Genomic DNA, 9803 nt, shown 5'->3' on the forward strand with positions numbered 1-9803 from the left:
CTTAACTAGAGGGGAATTGTATCAACAATCTCCCCAATTGAATGATTACATCTACAATCTCCATGTATTATCAAACATCGAAATCCAAACATAAAGACTCAAGCTTGAGCCAACTCAAGGTTAGTCAACCTGGTCAACCTGACCCAGGGGATATTGCACCAACAAGGGGAAAGGTATTGTTGCTATGTTGTTGGGAAAGACAAAGAAGTTGGGAGTCTAATCAAGAAGTATTTGCTTCTCCACTCGCCCTGAGGTGGAATCCTATCAAATAAATTCACTTTAGGACGAGCACGAAAACGAAACAAGTCATTTGTCACTTGTTGAGGGTAAAGGTAATGATGGAACAAGTAAGGAGACAAAGGGATGCCAAGTAGACAGAAAGTGTTGGAACCCCAAAGTTGTTTTGATGTGATCAAACAAGTTAAGTTAGGTCCTATTGATTTTGATCCCTGTGTCTAAGTGTGTAGGAGTTTAGAAGCACAGGAAGTCAAGCAGAAGACGTAGCTAGCGAGAAGGATGGCACGAGAAGGGAGCCAACGGACTCGATGCATCCGAGGGACGGAAGGGCTGCGGAAGAGTACACTGGTTGATGAGAAGAACGTGCATGACGTTAGAGGGATGAGAAGCCAGAGTGGAAGCCTGCTCGAGGAGAAGGCCGAAATTGGGTTCAGGTGAGCCTTATTTTGGTTGGCTGAAATCACCCAAGCGAGCGGAGCCGGAGCGTAAGATCCGGCCCAAGGTGAGCAACACCGGAGCAGAGGGCCCGGATTGAAAAATTCAACGGGGTTGACTTTGAGGGTCCGGGCACCCCAACTCCGGGCGCCCATAACCCAACTTTAATCATCATCGACATGGACGTTGACCGTTGCGTTGGGGATAAAAATCTATCCCACTCTAGGCGCCTGGAGCCCTTCCAGGCGCCCTAACCAAGGCTATAAATACAGCCTTGGTCCAGAAGCTTAATAACGACAAGCAAATTGAGTTCCAACACTTGTGCGCTTCACTTTGTTAGTTTAGCTTTATCTTTTTGTGCTTTGCTGCTGTAAGAGGCTTCTCCGCCTGAAGGAGATACTTAGTGCGATTTATTTTCTTGGATTAACAACCTCCCAGTTGTAACTAAGTAAAATCTGTGAGCCTCGTCTTTTAGTTTATTTCTTTATTTTATTTTATGCAAGTGTTCTTTTAAGTCCGAGAATAGTTCATTTTTTTTTAATTGTGTAGGGTTATTCAACCCCCTTCTAGCCGGCCAATGGGTCCCAACAGAAAGTAACAGTGGCACCACTTAAGATGCGAATGACATTTGAAATAAGTTGATTAAGTGGAATACGAAAGTATTGGCTAACAGCGCCAAAAAAAGGGTGGATAGGGAAGAAAAGCCCCGCTACAACCTACTCCTTAAAAACAGTGATACTTTCGTTGGGAGGAAGGTGGGGACGATCTTGGCCATTGGGTATGACTACATAGGTTGAAAGCCCGTAGTTGAAATGGAGGTCGTCGACATCCACAGCTTGAAGATTTGAGGAACATAGTGTGTATCACGCGTTATCCTCCGCCATCTTTAGAAAGAAGATGATGAGAACGAAGAGTGTGGGAACAATGAAGAAGGAGAAGAAGTGAATGCGCTAAAGTTCTCGAAAATTTGTTATAAAAGCCTTACCTTTTGAGCCTTTTTTAGCAGAGTCGTTGGATCATAACAGTAAAGAAGCAGGCTAAATTTTGGACCGTAGGATGGTAAAATGAAATGATGAGTATGTGGAAAAGTGTATCCTAATAATAATATGAATACACACATGTTACCAACTCGCATTGGTAATTGATGTGACAGGTACTTAGCCTAAAACATTGGCAACTTTTTCGAGGTAAGCCTTATTTTTTGTGCAATTCCTAAAGAAGTCTGATCAACCCTAATCTCAAGCGAATTTTTAAAGACTTGCCCAAAAGGACAGTGAGTGGGACAATAATTGAAAGGCTGGCTGAATTCATTTTGGACTAATCTTAATCCCGAACAAAGTTAACACCGAATGGATCCAATCCCGACCGACCCCAAATATTGTTACCCTTAATTGAATAAGCATTATCTATCACAGTTCGCCTGGTCCTAAAGTTCGGACGAGTTTAACCCCGAGCGGAAATAATCTTAAATAGATTGAGTTGTAGATGATTTTTAATATTGCCACTCTAAACTCAATACCGAACAAATCTAATCCCGAATGGTTCTAAATATTGTTGCCTTTAACTGAATAAGTATTATCTGTCATAGTTCGTCCGACCCTAAAGTTCAGATGAGTTTAACCCCGAACGAAAATAATCTTAAATAGATTGAGTCCCAGACGATTTTTAATATTATCACGCTTAACTAAATAGACATCATTCGTTATAGTTCGTCCAACCTTAACCCAGACGATTTTAATATTGCCACACTAAACTAAATAGACATCATTCGTTATAGTTCATCTGACCTTAAAGTTCGAGTGAATGGTGTATAAAAGTTGTTACCTTTTCCCTAAATAATTCTCACTTCACTATAGCCAGTCAGGACTTTGGCCCGGACAGATTTATGTTATCCTTAATTTATTATACACACTCAGAAAAAGCAACAATTATTAGACAACCAAACATTAGAGTGAGGATAGAAGATAAATTCAATAGAAACTTCACTATACATATGACAAGTAGAAACATTGAGTTTTAGTTCATTAACTAAAAATAAAAGGGAAGACAAAGAAAATCATAGTAAATTCAAAAACAAGTCGGGCGAATAATTCTGAAGTAATTTCTTACGGTCAAGAAAGCGAGCAGGGGGCTCGGAGGCCAAATATCCTCCCTCCTTTAGTTGTTCCAATGCACCATCAACTCCAAGAATAAGGACTTTATTGATAGAGCTGGCGATGGGGGCGTTGAAGTTGCATAATTGAAGGAGGGCTTTCTTCCTTGTTTCAAATCTCTCGTCCTCCCCCACTTGGTAGGCTGCCAACTCTGCCCGGGGCAGCTGTTAAGTCTGCCGAGAGACCCATTGGCTTAGATTCTTTGGCAGATAATGTGGTATGGGCAGTCACTAAGTCTGAGCATAGGGAATCCCACTCAATATTTTGAGCCGCTAACTCAGACTCTTTGGTGTCTAGCTTGGTGTCATATGCAACTTTTAGCTCCTTTAGTTGAGCGGAAAGGTGTTTAACCTCTACAGTTTTACCATCCAACTCCACTTTCATTTTCACCCAAAGAGTTGTATCCAATTTAAGTTGAGCTTTAGAAGTATCCGAGCGATCTTTAATTTGGTCACGTTCTCGAGCTCAGGTTTTGACAACTTTTTGAGCTTCTTGAAGCCAAGTCTCTAGCTCGCTCAACCAATCAGAGGAGGGTACGGTAGCAGCCTTAGAGACGCATTGCCTCAAGGATTCATTCTCCTGAGCCAGGGTTGACAATTTTTGTGCAAGACTCATCCTGATTGCCCAATGCTAGAAGACAAACAATGTTAGAAACATCTAAAATGAGAAACAATAAATAAAATTATATTACCTTGATAAGTTCATATGAGTATTCATCAGCCAGCTCCACAAGAGTAAGCTCGCTAAGCTAGTTTTCTGCATCCTCCTAGGCATATGTTAAATGACCCCTCAGTAGTATTTGGCTAGTAGGTGAAGGGGCGATCAGTGGAGAAATTACAACCTGAGTGGAAGGTAAATCGAAGGTGGTCAAAAATTGGTAAGGCCTCTCGGCGTAGTAGAAGTGAAGATTGGAAAGGTCCTCCCACGGGGAGCCACGTGAGGGGCAGGGGCCGGAGAACTACCCAAAGGAGAAATACCCTCCTGTGATTGGGCGGCGACCAGTGTTGAACTGGCAAAAGGAAGGGCAAACAAGGTCCACCCAAAAGATTGCTCTTGCTCTTTCCGGAGGGGATCTTCTCGGGCGGGAGATAAACATAAGGGGGCACTTCAATGGAAGTCGTTCGTCCTTCAGGGACTTAGGTGTGGACAAGCTTGCACCTTTTGCATCTATTTTGTGGGGTGACATCCGCCTCCAAAGGGGAACCCTTACACACCGAGAGTGGATCGGGGGATAAGTCCCCAGAAGTAGCAGTCGTGCTGGATTCAACTGGCCGGCTACTAGAGGCCCCACTGGAAGGGATGGTCTATTGGGCGACCCGCTCAGTTAATAGTTCTCACTCATGAGCAAGGAGCTCCTCTTCTTCTAAGTTACTCTCCTCATTAGCCAAGGCTTCAAAGATGACGTTCACTATATAAAATAAAAAATACCTTAATTAGTGATAATGTAATGACCAAGTTATCAAAATTTACTGAAAGAACAGGAAAGCTTCTTTCTAATAGGGCTCAAGCTAAACAAATACAGAAGGCCTCCACGCGACACTTGTGAATTTTAAAACGTTGGCCCCTTAGTTTAGTGGAATAGGAAATAAAGGCTGGATCCTACTTAAACATTCCAAGGTTAGAAAGAGGAGGAAAGGAAGACTACCATTTGCTTGACTAGGTAGCGGGTTCAGGCATCTCCATGAAAAAAAAATTGAGATTTTCAACCTTTGTTCGAGGACGGCATGTCCTCGAAGAAGACCGCCTTTGGGCGAGACTAGAAAAGAAAAACCTTGGGCTTTGATTTCTTGTTGTAAGAAAACATATAGAGATTGTGAAGTGTAGGAGGAATGTCATATAGGCAAAATAGCATGAACATACCACACATAACACAAAAGATATTCGGGGTAAATTATTGTAAAGGGATATTAAAATACTGACTCACCTTGGACATAAACGGAGGGACAAGAAAACATAGACCAGTTGCTAACTAGTCCTTATAGTAAGTGATGTGGTTAGTGTGAGGATGATGAAGACGAGAGTCTAAGGAAGGAATGACAATGCGATAACTCTTAGGAATTTCATACCTAGAGCGGATGTAAGGTCTATCAGAATCATCAAAGTCTGAGTAGGTAAGGGTATACCAAGGGACAAAGGATTCTTGAGCCATGAGAGTGTTGGTGCGGGAAGCATCCGACGATCGACCGTTGTTTTGATAATGGAAAAGGAATTCAAAGTTAAGTTGTTTTGTGATTTAATGCACTTAATTGAGTATTTCAGGAAAGTGCTAGCTGCGGTTAGGCAGGTGGAAAACCCTAGGGGATGGTAACCCTAGGTCATAGGGGGGGTAACCCTATGCGGAAAGTCTTGGCGGTTCGAGAGCTTCAGGCAAAAGTCCTAGGGGGGTAACCCTAGGTGGAAAGTCCTGGTGTCGCGAACCAGGTGAGAGACTGGACCAGCTAGGAAGCGGAAGTCCAGCAGAAAGTCCGGAAGCTTCGAACGCTAAGCAAAAGTCCAGTCTGGAGGATCGCACTGGCATCAGGTAAATCTCCTGAGTGGAGTAGGTGAGGACGCGTTCCCCGTAGAGGGAACAGTAGGCGTTAGGTCAACCTAGGGCTTCCGGTTGGAAATCCGAAATCAGACCTGGACAGTCCGACGACTGTCAAGTATATCTATAATATTATTTCTGTGCTAACTTTGTTTTGCAGGGTTTATGTTTGGGACTAACACAATTTGCAGGAACAAAGGAGCAACTTAGACCTCGGATGAACAGTGTCTGAGGTGCCTCCATGGGGCTTGAAGGCGCCTCGGGTGCTAGCCGAAGCCAGCTGTCCAGAGACGCTGGAGGCGCCTCTGAGGTCACTGGAGGCGCCTTGGAGCAGCTTGGGGGCGCCTTCAGTGGGATAAGGTGCGGCCAAATCAGAGCTGATCCACGCGTGCGACTCGGCGGCCTGGAGGCGCCTTGGACAGGCTTGGAGGCGCCTTGGACAGGCTTGGAGGCGCCTCTAGCACTATTTAAAAGGGGGTTCGAGGCAGAGGCTCAGAACATCATCTTCCAAGCGATCAAGCTACAACGCGCTGCCTCAAAAACACCCTGAAGTGCTGCTATAAGTTTCTGATGACCCGGAGCTCTACGATTTTAAGATTCTGTCGTCGGTATAAGTTTACTTTAATTATTGCACTCATTGTAATTCTCAGTTGTACAAACTTTTACACGATATAGTTGTTGCCCACAGTAAGCGATCAACGATCGCGGGCCTTGGAGTAGGAGTCGCCGTAGGCTCCGAACCAAGTAAATCTTAGAGTCTTCTGTGTGTTGATTGTTTTATTTATTTTCGCTGTGTTACTCGGAAGATTTCCGAAACGAAAAGTGAAAACCACGAGCGCTATTCACTCCCCCCCCCCCTCTAGCACTTTCGATCCAACAATTGGTATCAGAGCGGGGTCGCGTTGATATGGTACAACCACCAATCACGTAATTTTTCGTGGTATTTTCAGTTTTACGGAGTCAATTAGAATTAGCTTAATAGCTATATTCTAATTATTTTTTTCGAATCGGTTTTTGCTCGAGGTTGATGCAACACCACTCGAGTTCGCTATTTCTTAACTTTATTTCCCTCACTGCTAATCCAAGACCTAGTCTTGGGACATTTCTATTTTGTCGTTGTTTTTGCATATCGCTAATGGCCCAACAAGAAGGTTTCAGCACCGTTCGCCCCCCACTTTTCTCCGGAGAAGACTTCGGATATTGGAAGGGGCGAATGGAAACCTTTCTCAAGACACAGTTCGACACATGGATGATTATCAAGACTGTACTACAACTGCCAACCGACGAAGACGGCAAGCCGACACCCTGCGAAAAATGGGAACCGACCCTAATCAAGAAGGTGGAAGCTGATGCCAAAGCGACCTACACCCTCCAGTGCGGACTGACCAAGGAAGAACTCAACAGAGCTGGATCATTCTCCAGTGCAAAAGAGCTTTGGGAGAAGCTGATTGAACTCCACGAGGGCACCTTCGACACCAAGGTAAGCAAGAGAGATCTTTTGTTCAATAAATTATATAATCTGAAAATGCAGGAAGAAGAGACAGCAAGTCAACTCCATGCACAGATTCAAGACATCCTCAACTCACTCCACGTTATCGGGCAAAAGGTCGAGAACAGGGACATTATAAGGTACGCACTTAATGCTTTTCTGAGGAGCACATTGTGGGCATCGATGGTAGATGCCTACAAAGTCTCCAAGGATTTAACTTCCATTAGACTAGATGAATTGTTCTCAGAATTCGAATTGCATGAGCAAACTAATACACAGCCAATCGAGAAACGTATTGCTTTGGTTGCAGGTACCAGTCGAACACGCGAACCAAGATCACGGTGAAGAACTGAACCTGAATCAGAAGTCAAACCCGACTCAGACGATGAAAACGATGAATTGACCTCCGAACTCGTGAATCTTGTGAAGAAGCTCTACAAGAAGAAGAAGGGATTCAACAAGAGAGACCTAAAGAAAGTCGTACAATCAAAGGAGGTTCAACTGAGCTCAAAGGTCAAGTTTGAGGTGATTTGTTATGGGTGCAACCAGAAGGGGCACATCAAGGCCAACTGCCCCAATCAGAAGGATGCAAAGAAGCAAAGGAAGAAGAAGGTGCTAAAGGCAACCTTTGAAGAATCTTCAGAAGAGGATACCGACGACGAACTCGAACAGACGAGCCTTCTTGCCCTGATGGCCCGAGACCAGATCGATGTGTCCGAGAGCAAGAGCGAGTCGGAACCAGAATTGGAAAGAAGCCACAGATCCGTATTCGTTTCTGAAGGGCCCAATCCCTCTGTAAGTATCCCTCGACTAAACAATCTAGTCAATTATTTGTTACGAAAATTAGCTAAGTCTAATCTTAGAATTAAATCACTTCCAAAGGAAGTAGCTGTCCTTAAAGAAGTGACTAACTCCGAATCTTTGACTGAACCAGTTCAGACTGGAAACTTGACTCAAGTCCAAAAACTTGAGGAAGAGAATTCCAGCTTGAAAACTCAAGTCAAGGATCTAGAGAAAACATTAGAACGATTCTCTTTGAGTTCCAAGAACCTTGACCTAATTCTTGGAACACAAAGGGCAATCTACAATAGAACTGGACTAGGATTCAAATCAAAAAATAAATATAAGTCATATTTATCACTTATACAAAGAACAAATAGAAAAATGGTCCAAGCATGGGTCCCCAAGTCCAACCTGATCAATCAAGTTGGATTTGGACAATATTGGGTTCCTAAGGATCAAATACATTACCTCGATAGACCATATTGAGGCTATGATCCAGGGGGAGCTAGAAGAAAAACAATTCAAATCAAATTAAATTAAAATCAAATTAAATTCAAACTAAATCAAATTAAAATCCAAAGGAAGATTCCAGAATAGTTGGCACCTCCAAAATTAATTCACCCAATAAGGGTAAACAAGAGTAGACTACCCGGTAGGGTAATTAAGGATAGATTAAAATGGGCTAGGTTTAACTTGACCCACGGTACTGGTGAAGTATTGGATGATAGTACGTTGGGGAAACTTAGTCATCGCATGTCTAGGAAGATATGGCTTCGATCTGGTGCATTTGGCTAAGTGGAACTTGTTGGGTTTTTCGGGCCGCGAAAACCGCTTTTCGCGTCGCGGAAACCCCGAATCACCCATGCCACCGGATCCGTGCAAAGGAAAAATTCGGAAAATTTCGAGTACGAGTTAGAAAACTTCGATTTACACTAAATCTACAAAGGTTAAGATGTTTATACCCTTGATGCGTGCCCGACGTGAATCCCGCTCGTCCAAAATGCCGGATCTCTAGAGTATCAAAATAGATACTCCTCTAGAAGTATCCACACAAACAACTCTAGATGGAGAAGACTAAAACCAAGGTGTGCTAGCACCTATGTGGTATTCGGCCAAGGAGGAGGAGAGGGGAGAGAGCAAAAACTTGAGGAAGAGGATGAAGTAAATGAGGCTTGAATGAAAAATTCATTTCATTCCCCTACAATAGTGGCCGACCACATTCAAAAGAATGTAACTCCCATTTCCATATTAAGTGCAATTAATGTGGAGCCATTAAAGAGTTGTAACCTCCATGAGATGGCACCCATGATGATGTGTAGTAACATCATTGGTCCACATCAATGCCAACTCACCAATGAGGTGACATAAAGTCAAGTCAAACTTGACTTTTAATCTTCCTCTCAAGTCAAGTCAAACTTAACCAAATCTCTTCCATGGTTGATCTAATCTAACCATTTGATTCAAGCTAACTTAATATAATGAATCTAATTCATTTAATTAAATTGATTCAATGAGTCATAATCTAAATTAGACTCATTGAACACATGAATCAACTTGAGTCGAACTCAAATTAGCCCAATTAGGATTACTCTTAATCCAATTTGATTCATCAAATGAATCTAATCCTCTTGGTTCATCATATGAACCTAATCTCCATCTAATTATCCTTAGTGTGTGACCCTATAGGTTCTTGTAACGTTGGCAATGCCCCTAAACCCATTTAGGAACATAAGTAATGAGCGATATCTAGCAACACATCATTACCACCCAATGTTACAAGAATGTTGAGATCCAACATCACCTTGTGACTACTAATTGTGACTCCTCACAATATATGACAAGTGTCCTTCTATCCTAGACATCTAGATTGGTCAATGTGAGGCATAGACCGTGTCATCCTCTGACCAATCTAAATCTTGAACTCCAAGTAGACTCACTAAATCAAATGAGCTCAATATCCTATTGATCCGGTAGTAAGAATAGGGGACCCCGTCCTGTGGAGTCAACGCCACGTGGAAGTCAAAGTGGCAGTTGTCCATCCGGGGAGGGCCGGGTCCGACCGACCGACCGACCGTCCGGTGGAATCGAACGTCCGGAGATGGACGGGTCCGACTGACCGGCCGACCGCCTGGTGTTCGGCTGATGGTTAAAGGCGCCCTGTCGAAATCAGGGTTCCGGC

This window comes from Zingiber officinale, chromosome 1B (genome assembly GCF_018446385.1).
Source record: "Zingiber officinale cultivar Zhangliang chromosome 1B, Zo_v1.1, whole genome shotgun sequence".
Taxonomy (NCBI): domain Eukaryota; kingdom Viridiplantae; phylum Streptophyta; class Magnoliopsida; order Zingiberales; family Zingiberaceae; genus Zingiber; species Zingiber officinale.